General features: G+C 35.8%; 1 long non-coding RNA gene across 1 annotated transcript in view; it reads right to left on the bottom strand.

The window, feature by feature from the left end:
* The window catches only part of LOC125934844 (uncharacterized), a 136919-nt gene that overhangs the window by 53488 nt on the left and 62439 nt on the right, over positions 1 to 20992 (bottom strand). The window contains exon 4 of the long non-coding RNA XR_007461561.1: positions 1041 to 1137. This is a non-coding gene — a long non-coding RNA (uncharacterized LOC125934844). The remainder of the gene's footprint in view (positions 1 to 1040; positions 1138 to 20992) is intronic.

The raw sequence follows: 20992 nt of genomic DNA on the forward strand, positions 1-20992 counted from the left end.
AATTATAACAGTTGTACCACACTAATTAATGTCAGATGTTCACAACTGTGGAAATGATTGGGGGTTTGTAGATGGGGGGTGGGAATGTGTGGGAATTCTACACATGCTCATTTGTTCTGTAAACTTAACACTGTTCCAAAACACAGTCCATTAACTGACAATAAGGTTTGCATGTGTTGAGTGTGAAAAAAATTGGAGAACCATTGTGAATAAAGACAAGGAGATCAATTAGAAGACTATTAATTAAGGTTAAGTTAGAGAATGATGGTGGTGGTTTCAAATTAGGTAAGAATGATAAGAATGGAGCAAAATTGAAAAATTTTAAATACTGTGAGGAGGGGGTCAGAGAGAGAGAATTTTTAAAAGGGTAGGTGGGGGGGCGCCTGGGTGGCGCAGTCGGTTAAGCGTCCGACTTCAGCCAGGTCACGATCTCGCGGTCCGTGAGTTCGAGCCCCGCGTCAGGCTCTGGGCTGATGGCTCGGAGCCTGGAGCCTGTTTCCGATTCTGTGTCTCCCTCTCTCTCTGCCCCTCCCCCGTTCATGCTCTGTCTCTCTCTGTCCCAAAAATAAATTAAAAAACGTTGAAAAAAAAAAATTAAAAGGGTAGGTGGGAAGAGGTGACAGGTAAGAGGAGACACGTAGATCCCTCAAGATTCTGGTTTAGCAAAACAAATCTTCAGCAATTATCAACACACCACTATTTTACTAGAAAGAAATATCCATGGGTATTATAGATATTCATCTTGCTAAGAACCAACAAATAATGCTGGTAATCTCACTAAAATTAATAGATTTGAACTATTTTAAAGTTTTCTATGGAATTTAAAAGACTTACAGAGACTTAATATTTTATCATTGATGATGGAAGATCCTTAATGCAGAACAGTGTCTAAACCATTTGCCTTGGTAGTCAGACCTTATGAAATACGGGTTTGGATCAGTTCTACTCATTCTTGGCACAGTAGAATTAACTGATATTGATCCCACTAGCAATTTTTTAAAAAAATTAGTATTGATGTTTAGCAATGGTAAGATAGTTACCTGTGATTTCAACATGGGACATACATTGTGGGGCAGCAGCAACATCTCTTTAAGCCTCATGTCTCTTTTGTCTTTGTTCACACTCCTGTTGTCAAACCTGTGATGAACAGAGGAGAGAAGATTTATTGGTATGTTTTCCTGTCATATAAGACAAGATATACAGAAATGGATGCTTGAAGTACTCATTAATAAGACATGGGTTGTCAGCATTGTATAGCAGTGCAGGCTAAATCCATTATGATTAAGGGCCCTCATCTTAAAAGGTAATTTGCACTAAAAGGTAGGCAAACAGCCAAAAGCTCATAACCCTACTTGCATTTGAGGGATCTGGAAAAGGAAAGAGATAACATTTTGTTTCAGGTATTCATGTACAGGAAATGACTAATGTATTTCTCTCTCTCTCTCTCTCTCTCTCTCTCTCTGTGTGTGTGTGTGTGTGTGTGTGTGTGTGTACACTTATGCCTGTACGCAAAGTTAAAAGACAGTAGAGGTTTATTTGAGCCCCTATTTTTCAGTCAATAAGAACTATGATATTTGGTAAGAAGAGAGTTAAATTTAACCACTATTTTTGGCCTACTGTGAGTAATCCATTGAAACAAATAGGGTACATTTTCCTTGATGACATTTATTTGAAAGTTTTGTTCAAATGATCAAATAAGCCATCTTAGACATTTACTTGGCTCAGTTTAATCCAACAGCGCTGACTTCATAAAAGACATTTCCTGTAAAGGATCAAGTCAAATTCATTCATCTTTGTGGTCAGATTTCTCAACCAGTTAGGACTGCATTCTTCTACATGTAAAGAAAACCCTAGTAAAACTTGGTTTAATTTTGTTCACAGAACAGAGTCCAGAGATAGCAGCCCCAGGCTGTCCAGCAGTTTCATTAGGCCCTGTAATGCCCACATGACCTCTTCATCTGTCCCCCCAACCTTATTACATGGCTTTCCTCTTCCTAGCTGTTGACTCATGGTTACAAGAAGGTGCTTCAGTCTCAAATTCACATTCTAGGAACTAAAAGACAAAGGCACAAAAAGAATGCATCCCGGCTCAAACTGTCTTTTTAAAAATTTGAAAATAGGACAGCAATAGCACTTCCAGAATCCCAATCCAATTGACTTCTATTTACATCTCACTGACTAAGGTTGGGTCACACGACTATCTATAGCTACAAGGCCTCTGTGGAGCTTAACTTTTTCTCATATAGGCACACTGCTGTCCCAGGGGAACTTGTGGTCAGGGCAGTTAAGTATCAAGGGGAGAACATCTATGGGGTAGACACTCAGCCAGATCTACAGCACTCTTTCCATTTGCATCCCGCTGGCCTCTTTATTCTCATTTTCACATTTTGAAAGCATTCATCTCAATTTCACCTTTCTGAAGACAATGACCCTTTGGGAATAGTTGTTTTCTTGTCTCAGTACTTTGGCAAAAACAAAGAACCATTCTTTCAGATGGGAACCAGACGTTCTCTAAAGTAACCAAAATGTTCTATGATCCTATCATAACCAAATATAATAGAAAACAAATTCTAATAGAGCCCAGTGCAGTATTCTGCATGTTATAATTGAGCACAAATGTATCCCTAGTCTCTGGCACTATCACTGTATCCCAGACTTGCAGAAAATCTGGGTCCCCTGTAGTCACGATCACTGTAACCTCTTGGACTTTGCCACATTTTTGCTATAGTGGGTAAGCTTTAATACTAATTTTTAGGGAGCCATCCCTCATGTGTATTATAACTTTTGAGAGATATTTTTCAACTACACTCATTTATCCTAATTTTTAGATGTATTCTAACACAAATATAACTTTTTCTCAGCATAGGTAGGAAATACCTCTCATAGGCTTCTCTATTGATTTCAAACCTATTCCTCAGCTCCAGGCTCTACACGTGTTGCCATAAATCCTAGTTAACAAAAGGACTGGTTATGCATCTTACTGCAGAATCAAGGGGGTTCTTTCCCTCCCCTCCTCCTCCCTTTCTTCCTTTCTTCCTCCCCTCCTTGTCTCCCTCCCTCCTCTCTCTCCCTTCCTTCGTTCATTCTTTCCTTCCTTCCTTTTCTTCCTTCCTTCCTTTCTTCTCTCCCTCCCTTTCTTCTCTCCCTCCCTGTCACCCCTCCCTCCCCCCTTCCTTCCTTCCTTCCTTCCTTCCTTCTTTCCTTCCTTCTAGGGTATCTGATATGGAAAAGCATGAAAGAATTTTGATGATTCTAAGAAACTGAAATTCCATGTGTCACTTAGTGCCAGAACTCTAATGCTAATTTCTAAAGTTCACTTGGAGATTTCATAATCATTGCATCTGATTTTTAATTGTGGCAATTTCTGAAAAGCAATTCATACATACCTAGCACTGTCAAAGAAATAATTTGGATAAAAATACATGATAATACCAACAAGACAACTTTTAAAACTGAAAAAAAAGCAAACTTCTCTATTCTGATTCAAGAACTCCATTCTGTAAGAATGAAAGGTAAAATAAAAACAATCTGGTGTCACCATATCCCAGATTAACTAAGCACTGGCTCAGCAAAAGTCAAGAGCATAACAGAGTTTGCCTCTTAAAAAAAATTTAAAAATTATCTAGCCCCCATGTAGTACCCAAATCAGTGGACAGGCTCCCAAAGCAAATGATGGGACTCCTTTCTTAAAACCCTCATTATAGTACCATATATACTCATATACTATCCCTACAACCACTGCACCCTCATATTGTACCACTTGCCTTCATGCCTGCCTTTGACCAGATACATGGGCTTCCACTGGGTCTCTGACATGCCAAACCATTCCCGATAATGTTTTCTCAGAGAGGATTTTGATGACCACTTCCTCTAAAGAAGTATTCTACCTCCCTTAGCCACTCGCTATGCACCACCAGGTTTATTCCCTTCCCTCTCAATATTATCTTCTTTATTTCTTTGTTGACTTATTTCTTCTTTGCCTCTGCACTAGAACACATGTTCAGTGAGGGCAGAGAATCTTTATTTTTATTCGTAAGTGCAACCCTAGGATAGACAACCATGTTTGGTACATGGAAGGTACCTAATAAATATTGGCTGGATTAACCAATTACACCAGAAGGTAGATTTTTTCTTTCTTTTAATTTTTTTTTAACGTTTATCTTTATTTTTGAGACAGAGAGAGACAGAGCATGAGCAGGGGAGAGGCAAAAGAGAGACACAGAATTGGAAGCAGGCTTCAGGCTCTGAGCTATCAGCACAGAACCCCACGCGGGGCTCGAACTCATCAACTGCAAGATCATGACCTGAGCTGAAGTCAGACGCTTAACTGACTGAGCCACCCAGGTGTCCCTCACATTTATTAAATAAAAGTCATTTGAAATTAATCAATACTGTCTATAATACTTACTCTCTATGTATCCATCAGGGCCTGGTCAGGACAGGGAAGCCACACCAGTAATTTGCACAGAGAATATAGAACTGTTAACTATGCTTGTTCATGATGATAAAATGTGGTTAACAACTGATGGAGTAGAAGAGAATTGTTAAGGTGAACATAAGTAGCAATGCAGGGAACCTCCCTCTGTGCTTTGCCATTGGCAGAACTTAACATTGAGCCACAGGCAAAGAATAAATGTTGTTGAGTCCAGCTCCAACAGCACAATGTAGGACAAAGAAGTGTGGGTTTGGTGCTGAGAAGCAATATATTAATAACTATCACACGCTCACTCTTCCCAAAAATACTTAAGGCAGCTCTCAAAGGAGCATATCCTTGAGCAACATAAAAAACAAATACATAGGTGAGTAGTTACAGATATTTAAGGATAGGAGAACTAAGGTGCAACCAGAGGTTTTATGAATACACAAGATATATGCTTTAATGGCTGATACTGGTTTTGTACACATTACTGAACTTAATTCTCACAAAATCCTTGCCAGATTGATATTATCCTCAATTTTACAGATGGAGAATCTTCCTGGAGATCATATCACTTTTAAATTGCAGGGCCAAAAATGGTTGCACACCAAAGTTTATCATTTCCACTATATCGAACTACCTCCTTGGGATGTGTGAGGAGTTGAGATAGGATTAAGAAAAAACACATTCAGAATGGAAAGTGCTGCCTTTGCTCTTTACTTTTTCCTTTTTATTGCTCTACTATCTTTCATGCGGAAATTTCCTCACCAATATCCCTAGCACAACGATGTACTAAAACAAGACACGAAGACTCAGCAAGTGCAGTAACAACATATTACATACAGGTGGAACCAGCACACGAACCCCAACACTCTCGGGAGAGTAGTGGAATCTAGTTTTCTCTTTCAAATAAAAAAACGGATCAGAAATTCATAGCTATAGACCTCTCTGTGCTCAAAGCTAAGCTTTCAAACCAGCAAATCAACAATTAATATTTAAAGAAGAAATAAAAGCCAGGTCAGCAGCAAGCATCCTTTAGAAGTCATCATAGAGACTATTTTTATTGATACTTTCATTTTGTTGACCATTTTTATGTACTTTTATTATGGGATACCTTTAGTCATGCACTCAAGAGCATCATTTCCAAACTCCTTTAAGAAAAAGATAAAAATTTCAGGCACCCTGAATATTTTATCAGTGTTCATTAGAAACTAAACAATAATGATGAGTCAATCTTGAGTGTAAGGAGAAAGCAATTGCCCCTGTGTGCAAAGAAAATGCCACACAGGGTTCATCTGAGTAAGAGAGACATTTGTTATGATTGTTGAGACTTGCCCAATTTTGTCATTGCTATGAAAAGCTTACGTCCAAAGCAAATTTGGAATTTGTTCTTATCATTGGATTTTTTGTGTAATGTAAAGAGTTTCTAATAAATCTTTTTAAATGGCTTCTGACATCTTTATTGCAATACACAGAGGGCAGGTAATGAACAGATTAAGGTGCACAATTTGACACAAGAAACTACCAAGCAGAGTATCAGGTGTCTCTAAGGTGAGAATGGTGATGAAGAACACAGCAGTGGACTTTATTCAAAAGCAAAGATCTGTTAGAAGGAGCAATTAGGCAGATTAAAGGAGATTGTGTATGTAAAGGAGCATGTAAGGGAGTGGTAAATTCTAAGTATAAACCCTCAACCAGTTGAGTCACAAATTTGGGTAAGTGGAGACTTCTGAAACTGTACACAGTTTAGCTTCTTAGAGGGTTGGTTTTTCCTTATTTTATTTTATTTTTTATGTTTTTTTTTTTTTAAAAAGAGAGAGAGAGAGAGAGAGAATGAGCAGGTGAGGGGCAGAGAGGGAGGGAGACACAGAATCCAAAGCAGGCTCCAGGCTCTGAGCTGTCAGCACAGAGCCTGATCTGGGGCTCAAACCCACAAACTGTGAGATCATGACCTGAGCCAAAGTCAGACACTCAACCAAATGAGGCACCCAGGTGCCACTACTTTTTCCTTATTTTAAATGTAAGAGAAGACACTGCAAGAATAAATGAAAAACTGTTACCAGTGACACATAAATTAGTCTGCCTAACTACAATTTCATTTTTTGTATGTTGTGTGTTTTTTTTTTTACATCTTTCCAATTACAATGCCCTTAACAATTCTATTTCCTCTTGGCATCATATAATAAATATTTTTCCGTGTTTCATATCAGTGTTCACAATTTAAAAAATAACATTCCATCCTATTGATACATCATCTAATCATTATACCATTGGATTGCAGTTAGTTCACTTCTGTATCTTTATAACTATTAGGCAATTGTATTTTTAAAGAAATTCTAAGATCCAGTGATATTTAAACATTAGTGGAATGAAAAAGGAAACAGTTGGCAGGTGTAACCTCCTTCTTCCATTGTCTTTGCCGTGTTCTCTAACAATACTGGATGAATTCTAAAGAGCCTTCTAAAGACTCTTCTACTCCAAATTTTTTATTGTGGTGAAATACACGTAACATGAAATCTACCACCCCATCCATTTTTAAGTGTGCAATTCAGTGGTATTAAATATACTCATAATGTCTACCATCCGTTTCCATAACTCTTTTCATCTTGTAAAGCTGAAACTGTGACCCATCAAAGCAATAACTCCTCATTCCTCCCTCCCCCAACCCCCTTCTACTTTCTATCTTTATGATTTTTTTAATGTTTATTTATTTTTTGAAAGAGAGACAGAGTGTGAATGGGGGAGGGACAGAGAGAGAGGGAGACACACACAGAATCTGAAGCAGACTCCAGGTTCTGAGCTGTCAGCACAGAGCCTGATGCAGGGCTCAAACTCATGAACCATGAGATCATGACCTGAGCCAAAATTGATGCTCAAGCAGCTGAGCCCAGTGGCCTCAACTATCTTTATGATTTTTTGACTACTCAAAGTACTTCATACAAGTGGAATTATACAGTACTTGTCTTTTTTATGATTGGCTTATTTGTAGAAATGTATTTTTTTTAAGTTTATTTTGAGAGAGAGAGCATGGCAGGAGGAGAGAGGGGGGGGGAGAGAGAATCCCAAGCAGGCTCCACACTGCCAGCACAGAGCCTGATGAGGGACTCGATCCCACGAACCATGAGATCATGACCTGAGCTGAAACCAAGAGTCGGACACTTAGCCGACTGAGCCACCTATGTGCTCCCAGAAATGTGTAATTAAGTACTTTGTCCATTGTTGGAATCAAGTTGTTTTTGTTGTTTATATATTAGATATTAGATATATATTAATTTTAGATATTAATCCTTTATCAGATATGTGATTTCCAAATATCTTCTTCCATTTTGTGGGTTGCCTTTTTACTGTATTGATAGTGTCTTTCAATGTATAAATTTTTAAATTTTTCCTTAAGTCCAATTTGTCCATTTTTTTCTTTCTTTAACCTATGCTTTTTGGTGTGATATGCAGGAAGGAAATCATTGCCAAATCCAATGTCGTGAAGCACTGCTCTATATTTTCTTTTAAGAGTTTTATAGTTGTAGGTGTTTGATCTATTGTGAGTTAATTTTTATATACAGTGTAGATAAGGATCCAACTTTATTCTTTTGTTGGTGGATATTCAGTTTTCCAGCACCCTCTGTTTCAGCATCCTTGTCAAAAATCATTTGACCATATATGCAAGGATTTATTCTGAGCTCTTTTCTGTCCTGCTGGTCTATGTGTCTGTCTTTATGCCAGTCCCACACTGTTTTGACTACTCTTGATTTGTAGTAAGTTTTGATATCACGTAGTGTGAGTCTTCTACCTTTCTTTTTCAGTATTGTTTTGGCTATTCTGGCTCTCTTGAGATTCCATGTGAGTTTTAGGATGGGTTTCTCTATTTTTCAAAAAAAAAATCATTGGGACTTTAATAGTGACTACACTGAATCCCTGCATCACTTACAGTATTATTGACATTTTAACAACAGTGTCTTCCAATCCATGAACATGAGATGTGTTTCCATTTATTTATTGCTTCTTTTATTTCTTTCAGCAACATTTTATAGTTTTCATTGTATAAGTCTTTTACCTCCTTGGTTAGGTTTATTCCTAAGTATTTTATTCTTTTTGACACTATTATAAATGAAATTATTTTCATAATTTCTTTTGCAGATTGTTAATTACTGGTGAATGATTTTTGTGTGGTGACTGTATCCTGCTACTTTGCTGAATTAATTTATTAGTTGTACAGTTTTTTTGCTGAAATCTTTAGAGTTTTCTACATACAAGATCGTATCATCTGCAAACAGAGATCATTTTACTTCATTTCCAATTCGGATGCCTTTTATTTCATTGTCTTGTCCAATTTCTCCAGCTAGATCTTCCCGTACTATGTTAATAGAAATAGCAAAAAAGGCCATCCTTGTCTTGTTCCTGATCTTAGAGGAAAAGCTTTTAGTGTTTCACCATTGAATATTATGTTTGCTATGGGTTTTTCATATTTGGCTTTATTCTATTGAGGTAGCATCCTTCTATTCCTAATTTGTTGAGTGTTTTATCATAAAAATGATGTTGAATTTTTTCTGCATCAATTGAGATGACCGTGTGAATTTTTATTCCTTCATTTTGTTAATGTGGTGTATGTATTACATTGACTATATTTTGTTTCAGATGTTGAATCATCCTTGCATTCAAGAATAAATCCCACTTGGTCATGGTATATAATCCTATGCTCCTGAATTCATTTTGCTGGTTGTGTTGTGGATTTCTGCATCAGTGTGCAGAAGGGAATACTGATCTATCATTTTCTTGTAGTGTCTTTGTCTGGCTTTGGTATCAAGGTAATGGTGGCCTCATAGAATGAGCTAGAAAGTGTTGGCTCCTCTTCAATTTTTTGGAAAAGTTTGAGAAGTGCTGATGTTAATTCTTTAAATATTTGGTAGAATTCCCCAGTGAAGGCATCAGGTCCAAAGCTTTTCTTTGTTGGATGGTTTTTGATTACTGACTCAATCAACTTACTATTACAGATCTATTGAGATTTTCTATTTCTTCATAAATTATTTTGGCAGGTTTTTGAGAATTTGTCTATTTAATCTAGATTATCCAATTTGTTGGCATACATTTGTTCACAGTACTTATAATCATTCTTATTACTGTAGAATTTTAGTAATTTGAACGTTGTCAGTTATTTTCTTAGTTCATCTAGCTAAAGATCTGTCCATTTTGTTGATCTTTTTAAGGAATCAACTTTTGGTTTCACTGAATTTATATCATGTTTTCCATTATCAATTTCACTTATCTCTGTTCTAATATTTATTCTATCCTTCCTCCTGTTATCCTTAGACTTAGTTTGCTTTTCTTTTTCTGGCTCCTTAACTGGCAAAGTTAGAGTGTTGATTTGAGAGCTTTCTTATTTGTTAAAGTAAGCACTTATAGCTATAAGTTTCCCATGTAGCACTGCTTTTCCTTGTTCCATAAGTTTGGGGTATGATGCATTTTCATTTTCATTATTCTCTAAATATTTTCCAGTTTCTCTTGTGATTTCTTGTTTAATCCACCGGTTGTTAAGTATGTTATTTGATTTCCACAAATTTGTGAATTTTCAGTTTTATTCCTATTACTATCATTATTATCATTATTATTATTATTATTATTATCTTCAGCCCATTGTGTTTGGAGAAGCTATTTTGTATGATATCTACCTTTTAAAATCTTTTTGAGAGTTAATGGGGCAACTGGGCAGCTCAGTCAGTTAAGCATCTGACTTAGACTCAGGTCACGATCTTGCAGTTCATGAGTTCAAGCCCCACGTCGGGTTCTGCGCTGACAGCTCAGAGTCTGGAGCCTGCTTCAGATTCTGTGTCTCCCTCTCTCTCTGCCCCTCCCCACCCCTCTCTCAAAAATAAATATTAAAAAAATTTTTTTAATCTATTGAGAGTTAGCTTGTAGTCTAACATAAGGTTTATCCTCAAAAATGTCCATGTGTACTTGAGAAGAATGTGTATGCTATTGTTGCTGGGTAGGGTGTTCTATGTACATATGTTAGATCTAGTCAGTTTATTATATTGTTTAAGTTCTCTACGTCCTTATTTATCTTCTTTCTGCTTGTTCTATCCATTATTGAGAGTATTGAAGTCCAATATTATTATAAGACTGCCTATTCCTCCCTTCGATTCTGTCAGTTTTGCTTCATATATTTTGATGGTCTATCATTAGGTGTATAAACATTTATAATGCTATATATTCTTGCTGTACTGGAACTTTTATTAGTATATGCTGTCCTTCTCTATCCTTTGTAACATTTTTTTATTAAAGTCTATTTTGTCAGATAGTAATACAACCACTTCTGCTCTGTTTTGCTTACTGTTTGCATGGGATATCTTTTTCCTTCCTTCCACTTTCAATTTATTTGTGCCTCTGGATCTAAAGTGAGTCTCTTATATGCAACATGTAGCTGGATCATATATTTTTTGATCCATTCTACCAAACTCTATTTCTGACTGAAAACTTTAGTTCCATTTTAAGTACTCACTGGTAAGAAAGGACTTACTTGTGTCATTTTGCTATTTGTTTTCTATCTGCCTTATAGCTCTTTTTGTTCCTCACTTCCCACATTACTATCTTCTTTGGGTTTAGTTGATTTTTTGTAGTGAAATGTTTAAATTCCTTTCTTATTTCCTTTTGTGTACATTCTATAGCTATTTTCTTTGCAGTTACCATGGAGACTTTACTTAACATTGTAAAGTTATAACACTCTAATTTGAATTTTTATCAGCTTAATTTCAATAACATACAAAAACTCTGTTCCTTTAACAGCTCCATCTCTATCCCTTTCAGTTGTGGATGTCATAAAATCACATAAATTGTATTCCCCAAGATGTTAAGGAATAATTCTCTTAATTTCACTAGTCTTGATTTATGGACAAAATAAAATATGGAGCTACAAACCAAAGTTACAGTAATACTAGTCTTTAGACTAATAATTTGTCCTCTTAAATCAGATAGAAAACAAAATTGGATTTATGTCTATTATTACAATAATACTAACTTTTATAATTGCCCATGTATTGCCTTTGTTGAGATCTTTATTTCTTTGTATGATTTCAAATTACTATCTAGTGTTCTTTTGTTTCACCCTGAAGTACTCTTTTGAGCATTTCTTGAAAGGCAAGTCTAGTGATAATGAACTCCCTCATATTTTGTCTACTTGGTAATGCCTTATTTCTTCCTCACTTTTGAAAAATAGTTGTGCTGCACACAGGATTCTTGGGTGAGTTTCTTCTTTTAGCACTTGAATATATAGGCTTACTGCCTTCTAACCTCCTACTACCTGATGAAAAATCTGTTGAGGATAATCTTATTGAGGATCCCTTGTATGTGACAAGTCACTTTTCTTTTGTTAATTTCAATATGATCTGTTGTCTTCGGTTTTCGAATGAGTGACTACAATGTGTCTCACTATTGGTCTCTTTGAATTCATCTTACATGGACTTTGTTGAGCTTCTTGGAAGTTTACTCTCATATATTTCATCAACTTTGGGAAGTTTTCAGCCATTATTTCTTCAGATATTCTCTCTGCCCCTTTCTCTCTCTTCTTCTCACACTCCCCTTGATGTTTGGTGTTGTACTACAGTTCCCTTAGGTTCTGTTCACTTTTCTTCAATCTTCTTTATTTTTGTTCCTTCGACTAGATAATTTCAATTGTCCTATCTTCAAGTTTGCTGACCCTTTCTTCAGACTGCCCAAATTTCATCCCTGTAGTGAGTGTTTCATTTCAGTTATAAAATATAGGCTCCAGAATTTCTTTTTGATTCCTTTTTAATCTCTTTCTAATGTTTTATATCTATCTGTTAACATTTCCATTCATTCATACATCATTTTCTTGATCTCCACATCTTCTTTAGTTCTTTGGTTATCTTTAAGACAATTGTTTTTAAAGTCTTTGTCTAGTAAATCTATCATCAGGTCTTTTTCAGATACAGTTTCTGCTGACTTAATTTCTTACCTTGAATGGGCCATATTTCCTGTTTCTTTGTATGCCTTGTAATTTTCTTTGTTTTTAAAAACTGGACATTTGAATTTCAGAATGTAGTAACTCTTAAAATTATAATCTCCCCCTTCCCTAGCATTTGCTGAGTTTTTCCTGTTGTTATTTTTTTTTTACCTTTTTTTAAAACTTTTTTGTGCTGTCTCTGTGACATGGATAAGCCTCAGGGTTTAACTTAGGTCTTCTTGGGTCCTTTCTATACCTTTCCCTTCCCATGGGCATGTGTGGTAACATTCTAATTTCTGCCATACATGCAGTTGCTTTAGAATGTTTCAGTCTTTAGTGTCTGGTTCCCAAATGGGTAAAAAGAGGGATATAGAGGAACCACCTCTTTAAATTCCATGATCAGAAGCAGCACTTAGCAATGAGAATATAGATCCCTGACATTTGGAGGACAGGGTCCTTACTACCCATCCTGGCTCTCACAGTCTGCATACATGCTAATGCAGGGACACAAGTATTGCTGCCTGCCATGGGTCAGAGAAGAGTGTTACGAGTAGCTTCTGCTGAGCTAAGAGCTGAAATTAACAGAAACTAACCTACAATGTACTGTCTAAGGCATCCCTTAACAGGTGCAAGACTTCAATAGACTCCAGATTCCCAAAATGGCTACATCAGACAGATTCTGCCAGTGAAATTGTTGTCTAGGTAGGGAGGCAGATTCCTGATGCTTCTTCTTCTGCCATCTCCCCAGAATCTTCTTTAATACAATCTGAATCACATATTAGGATCTATGAGACACTTGGCTAAATAAGTACAAATCTAGCCACTCTGACAATGATGTAACTCTACAATGAAGATTGAAACCCTGGAGCAAGAACCTTCCTAAGGTATTTCTGTTTGTAGATATTGCTTCATTGCAGTATATGCAACAGTGGCTGAAATTAGCCAGACATCTCAGATGAGCCAAAAACTTTAAAAATAGACAAAATTACACACTTAGAATGGGCAGAGTCAGCTTAAGTATCATTATGATATCTTTACTTAACCCCTACAAGGTACAAGATACTGTGTTACATAGCTGGAAATATAAATGGTAGTATAATTCCTTGCCTTAAAGAGTTGCAGAACAGTTAACATCTTTTTGGCAATGTGGTAGAACTCAGTCAGATTCCACCATTTCCATTTCCTCCAGGGTTCAAAGAAAGACCACATTTTCCAGGTTCCCTTGCAGTTAGCTGATGTCATGTAACTGGATACTGATCAAAGCAATTTAAGTGGAAATAGTGTATGCTGCTCCTAGGCTAGCCATAAAACAGCCTTTCCAAACTTTCTTACTCTATCTGTTGCTAAACATAAGGTTTCTGGCAGAGTAGTCTACTGAAGGTTTAGAAGTTATCAGTACTACAAAGATGGAAGGAGACATTACAACATGGAGGCTGCCTACCAAACACCCAATCAAACTATGGCATAACTGTGAAATATTGAATGTAACTACTGAGAGTTGAGAATTAATTTTCCTGACTAAAGAAGCAACTATTATGAGTCAAACACCAAAGGTGGGACAAATCAGGGAAGACTTTATAAAATGAGGTTAAATTTTAATTCATAACCAAGGAAAAGCAGTATTTAAGTAGAAAAGAGGAACCAGGAATTACACACAGGAACCACAAGATGAACTAAGCAAGAGCAGAAATGCTCACAATTTCAAAAAAATTTTAAAAATCACCTTAGTTGAAGATTTCCGTGGGGAGAGCTGGGGTAAGAAAATTACTAGAGGTCAGATTATATAAGACATGTGATGGGAGTCCAAGAAGTTGGAACTAATTCCGTAGGCCAGAGACTCACAAATTTTACTATAAAGAGCCAGAGAGGAAATGTTCTAGATTTTGTGGGTCACATCATCTCTGTTGCAACTACCCAATTCGGCCATTGTAGGTGAATGCAGCCTTAGAGAATATACTAATGAATGAGCATGACTGTATCCCCAAAGAAGTATATTTATGGATACTGGAATTTGAATTTCATATAATTTTCACACATAAGGACACAGTATTTTTAAAAAGTTTTTTTGCAGCCATTATACATGTAAAAATGATTATTGGCTCACAGGCTATATAATAACAGACAGAGGGTCAGAGTTGGCATGCAGGCCATAGCACCATGGCTGTTTTCTGAATAGGGTAGCGACTGGAGCACCAGTGGCAATCAGTGTTCTGTACCTTAACCTGGGAGTGTGCACACAGATATTTTCAGGACGGCAACTTGAGAAAAGGAGAACAAGGAACACAGCCATACCAGTGGATAAGGGCTCAGATTATTTTGTTCCAAGCAGAAAGGAAGAGAAATGTCGATAGAATGAAAGGAGAGTGTCAAGGTTAACTGGAGCATTTTAAGACCAGTAAATTGAAGAAATAATGGTAACAATAACTAGATTAGAGCAGCCCAGAAGGTAAAAGTTAGGCCATGTCATCAATTCCTAACCTAACAAAGATAGATTATTCTATTTTTAAGATCTCGAGTGACACACATAATCCAGTTTTACAATTATATCTGTGTAGATTTTCCTGTGTGGTCTCTCATAACGTCTCTCAAAAATACCAACATACAGGGAGGAAAAAAACAGAAACAAAAGCTGGACAACTAGTTATTGACAATATCTGAGGATTTCCATAAACTACACACCTATGGATAATATTGGTGAGAAATGGGCATTTTACCCACATGTTGCTCTCAGGGCTAAAAAAGAGTAAGAATTTGAACTCACTTTCCCACAAAATATGCCTAATGGCTCAGTGGTGTGCTCAGACAGATAGGCAGACATATAGACATACAGATTAAAAACTGGATTTTTGTCCCTCAGTAGCAGAAGTTGACAAACCTTTTCTGTATAGACCCAGATAATAAGACTTGATGTTTCAGAGGTCAAAGGTCTTTCTGCAACTAATTGCCTCTGCCATCATCACATGGAAGCAACAATAGACAATACATGGATAATATATGGCCTTTATTTACAAAATCAGATGGTAGCTTATGGTTTGGTGGCTCTTACTTTATGGCATCCCTGGACTTTGTTTTATTTTGCTTTTTTCAAGGAGCTTGAGTAATCCCTCTGTCCCTTAGCATTCCCCAACCATGGCCAATATCATCGTGATCCTGCCTTGTTTAACAATGCCCATGCTTCAGTTTCACACTACTTTTTACTTTCTCTGGAAGGCCTTCCTTTACCTCATTGTCAAAATAAGATTCCTCATTTCGTGCCGGTTTAGCAGCATATACTTCCCCTCGCACTGCATGCACCCAAATCTAGTGTTTTCGTCAACTATACTGTTAGGCTCCACGAGAGTAAGACTTTTATCTATCTATCCTCAGCACAGGTCAGTATACGATGATGCTCAGTAGATAATCATGCTCAGTAGACACTGGTTAAACATAATTTAGCAACACTGAATGGAATTGAATTGAAAGAAAACAAAAAGCCAGTTTAAAAGTTAGTACTTAGGAAAAAAAAGAACCATTTTGACATAAAATCAAATCAATGATATAATTAAAAATACTTTTAGGAACTGTAAAAATAACAGGGAACAAAATATGCCATGTAAAGAAGGGTCAAATGACCAAAACAAAAAACAAAAAATCTATATATAAACATACTCTGGAAAATACTGTATACAGGAATAATAAAAAATATCCCTAAACATATGGAAGGCAAAAAGAAAGCTAAAAATTAGGAAAAATCACAATGTTTTATCATCAAGCTTATTTTACAGTCTCAAATATCAATACACAATATATATCAATAAATATGCATCCTTCAAGAAAAAGTTTATAAATCCAAACTTTTATCTATTTATGTGTAAAAGCAACAAATTGTTTCCAGATAGCCCAGTATCCATATACCTATTCATGCATTTCTTGAAAAAAATTTATATTTTATGCAACAATATGCAATCTGGGAACAGAGCAAAAAGCGGAAGTAAAAGTTTAGTAAAGGCCTCATTTTTCCTGAGTGGAACTGAGGAGATATTTCTAAATTTCCATCTTATTTAAATAACCAGAGATGTTTAAGGAAAAAACTTTACAATTTTAAATAAAACCATCAGAATTGTTGAAAATAGTATTCATAACCATCAAATCATTTGGGGAAGTTAAAATAAATAAATTTCATATAGTAAAATTTCAAAAAATAGAAAACATAAAATGATAAAAAACAAATACTGGTTTAGTCAATGAATGTAAATAGCTCAATCTTCTCTTAAAAAGTAACAATTCTCATACTGAATTAAAAACAAAAACCAATAGAAATTTCTCCCAAAGATGATATACACACATAAGCCAATAAGCACATGAAAAGATGTTCAAAATCATTAGTCTTTGGAAAAACGCATCAAAACTACAATATGGGAACTTCACATCCACTAATAAATGGAACCCTCGCACACTGCTGGTAGGCACGTAAGTTGGTTCATCCACCTTAGAAGACAGTCCGGTAGTTCCTCCAGAAATTGAACATGGATTTACCATTTGACTCAATAATCCCACTCCAGGGCATATATGCAAGAGAAATGAAAACACATGTTTGTACAAAAACTTGCTCATGAGTGTTCACAGCAGCATTATTCATAATAGTTAAAAAGTGGAAATAACCCAAATGTCCATCAAGTGATGGATAAATGAAAGAAATGTGACATATACATACAGTGAAATATTCTTAAAACACAAGAAGGAGAAAAAAAGAAAACACAGAAAGGATTGCAGTACAATAAAAGATGCCACAACGTGTATGAACCCGAAAACATTATGCTAAATGAAAGCAAGGCAGCACAAATGGTCACATATTTTAAGAATTCCATTTATAAGAAATGTCCAGACTAGGCAAACCTACAGAGACAGAAAGCAGATTAGTAATTGCTGAAGGGTAGGGACGAGGGATGAGATTATTGGAAGATGATGACAAACAGGTACAGGATTTTGTTTTGCACTGATGAAATTGTTCGGGAACCATGGTAGTGGTTGCACAACTCTGCAAATATATTAAAAACCACTAAATCTTATACTTTAGATGAGTGAATTTTAAAGTATAGGAAGTAGGCTTCATGCCCAGTGAGGAGCCCAGTGTGGAGCTTGAACGGATAACCCTGAGATAAAGACCTGAGCTGAGATCATGGGTGGAATGCTTAACTGGCTGAGCCACCCAAGTGCCCCAAAGTAGATGAGTTATATTCCAATACAGCTGTTACCAAAAAATATCAAAAAGCTATGAGCTACTTTGAAAAAGTACAACTAAGCTGAAAAGACAGAAAAAAACTGAGCAAAGTTCAGCAGGAAAAGAAAGGGAAAGTGAGCAAATTAATTTCGGGTAAAGATAAATGTAAGGAAAAATGTCATTAAGTGAAATAAGGCCATTTGATATTAATGAAGTAGGGAAAACCACTATGAAGATATAAAAGTCAGTAACATTTACGTGCCTATAACATAGTATTAAAATAAATGAAGCAAAAATTAACAGAAATATAAGAAAACATTAACAGAACCATAGTTCTCACAGAAAAATAAACTAAGAAAAGTATGGTATATTATAGAAAAGTAAAAATAATAAAAAATTGAATAATGGACTACAGAGTGAATTTTGAAGTATCTGTCCAGTACGGCAAAAACAAACAAACAAACAAACTAATAAAAACTTTATGGTATAAATTATACAGGCTATCTTCTGTAATAACAGTGAAATAAAACAAAATTATCAACAAAATTGTAAAAACTAACATAGAATTTTAAAGATTAAAAATTACTGTGATAATTATTTCCAAAGGCAGCTCTGTTCTAAACCCTGAAAAAATGTTTCCGTTTACTTCCAAAATCTACATCAGTTCTTCAAAAAAGATCATTTTAAATGGCTCCAGCCTCTTTCTCCTAGTATGTGTTGGTGCTCTCAGTCTAATTCACATGATTATTAGCTTAAATAATACATGCTTTTGCTTCCTAATTGATTCCAACATGTAAATTCCTCGAGTACAGAGACATTACAATACATTTCTTTATTTTCATTACCTTTCAATATCTTCCCCAGTAAATGTTTGTTAGTTGATTTCATCACATAGTTGGGGAAGACAGTACACTAGAAATTAAGAGACAAGACTTCTTGACCACTGTCAGAAAGGTTTAATGATTCTTCCAATGCCACTTTACCTCGCTGGATTTTAATATCCTCCTCCTTCATTAGAAGAGGTAGTTTTAAAATACGTCTAAGATTCCTTCCAGTTCTAAAACTGTATGATTTAACCAATAGGGAAGGAAAAGGAATCCCTGGGTACACTAGAAAATTTCCCTTCATGTGCAGTAACACTGCTTTCTTTGAATGTCAAGGTCTTGAACAGATTGTGCATTGTTGGGAAGAGAGTCACCCTCAATTACTCATCAGTGACGGAATTCTTTGTGGTTTACTCTCAATAACCCAGTGTTTCCTTACTACCACCCACCCAGGTCCAGGGGGGATATACATGTGTCTGAGTATGTGTGTATATTTGCTTCTCTGACGACATTCCAAGACTAATATAAACACCTTCTAAATTACCCATTACTCTGTGTCACTTCTCTCTTCCATTAGAAAGAAGCAGCCTATATTTATGTTTGAAGTTCTAACACTCTACCTTTTCCATCAGCCCCTCTCTTTCTGAAAGCCTGGTTTCTTCATCTCTCTTATATGTTGCCCACACTTCGGATATTTCTTTAAATTTAGGTATTGGCATAAGCATTCTATACTTATCATTTATTATAATATCAGATATTATTAACACATTTAATATAATTGTAATTTGATATAATTAGCTATTGTTTGGTATTTAATATAGTTAACATAACATATTCAATAAAATTATATTTAATTAATATTACTGCATGAATGAAAAAAAACAGACTCAAAGAATATATCCCAAAGAGATGAACAGTAAGGTGAGATTATGTAGGATTTTTATATTTTTCTCTTTATGTTTCTATTTTTCTAGTTTTATGGATTGGGAACATAATTATGTATTCACACACCCACACATGGCCCTCAGTTACCTGGAACCAAAATCAAAGAAACTTGCACACAACTCTATTACTCTGCATTTTACTTTAAGAGAACATTTCTGGTGATACATGTAAAAGTTCAAATAAATACATATGAATTTACATTAAAAACAAATATCTCAATATACTAATGACTTCAAGTTGTTAACATTAACCCTTGAGTCAATAATAACTTTGCACCAGTGAGAGCTGGAAAAATGTTCATTTTCAGCACAGTATACTAGAATAGCATACTTGAGAAAGATTTTCAATTATCACAGGCAAAATTTTAAAAATCACAGTTAAATGAAAACTCAATTAGTCAGAACATATTCTCTAAATATCCATTAGTCAGGCAAGTTTCATTTTCCAGGGCCTTGTACAGAAGCTTTTTAAAATATATATAAAAACCCATAAACAAGGCTAATCATTCACATTCATAAATACTAAAGTCCATTCCCTGATTAAAACATAATCTAAATTTATAGTCTTACTAAGACTTTATGCGATCATTACACGTCCCTTCCCTCTGTTGCTGGACTTAAATGAACCCATCCAATAAAGCCTATTTTACTGGGTGTGCTTCTATAAAACATTCACATTTTATCATACAGTAAAGTTAGAATTTATGCTAAATACTTGACTATTTCCCTAAAGATAAATCCAAGTGAATCAAATATTAAATGACGTAGCAAAGCATATTATTATAAAACTCAATTCCTCTAAACATGTTAATAATCTCTAATGTTGCTAAGTAAATGGCTGCGATTTTTTTTGTTGTTGTTGTTAATACTTCAGTCCCACTAAGGCCAACAGCCTGATTCTCTCTCATCCCTGTCAGTCTCTATTAGATACAGAGATGCCCACTGTGATTATGCGATGGAGTTCCTTTCCTTTTCAGCATATAAAAGCATCTATTATTCTATATTAAACGTTATTGAATTTACCTTTGAAGGTTTGATAAGACAATGATGGACATTCATTAATAAGGCACTATCATAGCTTGCTTATTTTAATTCCTAAACTCTTCAATAAAACTCAAGAATCTAAAGGAAAAGAAAGTTCCCAAGTACATTAAAACATTTTGCTCAGACTTCAAATTCTTGTTTCTAAGCTCTAATTTATTTCCACCAAGGCTTGGGTGGCAGTAAGGAAGATAGAGTATGTTCTTGTGTTGCTGTAACAAATTAGCACCCACTTAACAGCTAAAAATAACACCCATTTATTAGCTCACAGTTTGGTAGTTCAGAAATCCAGGTGGGTGCAACTGGGTTCTATCCTCCGGGTTTCACAAGGTCAAAATCAAGGTGTCACCAAGATGGGTTCTTATCTGGAAACTCTGGAAAAATATTTGTTTCCCAGCTCATTAAAGTTATTGGCAGAATTCAGTTCCTTGCAGGTGTCAGGTTGGCGGCCCCTCTCCTAGCTGGCTATCAGCTGGTGGGAGGAGTGGGATGAGGGCACTCTTAGCTCCCAAACGCTACTTTTGCATTCACAGCATGTGGCCCTTCCATCCTCAAACCAACAAGAAAGCACAGAATCTCTGACTTTTCCTCTACCTACCAGCTGGAAAAAAC

This window comes from Panthera uncia, chromosome D4 (assembly GCF_023721935.1).
Source record: "Panthera uncia isolate 11264 chromosome D4, Puncia_PCG_1.0, whole genome shotgun sequence".
Classification (NCBI taxonomy): Eukaryota; Metazoa; Chordata; class Mammalia; order Carnivora; family Felidae; genus Panthera; species Panthera uncia.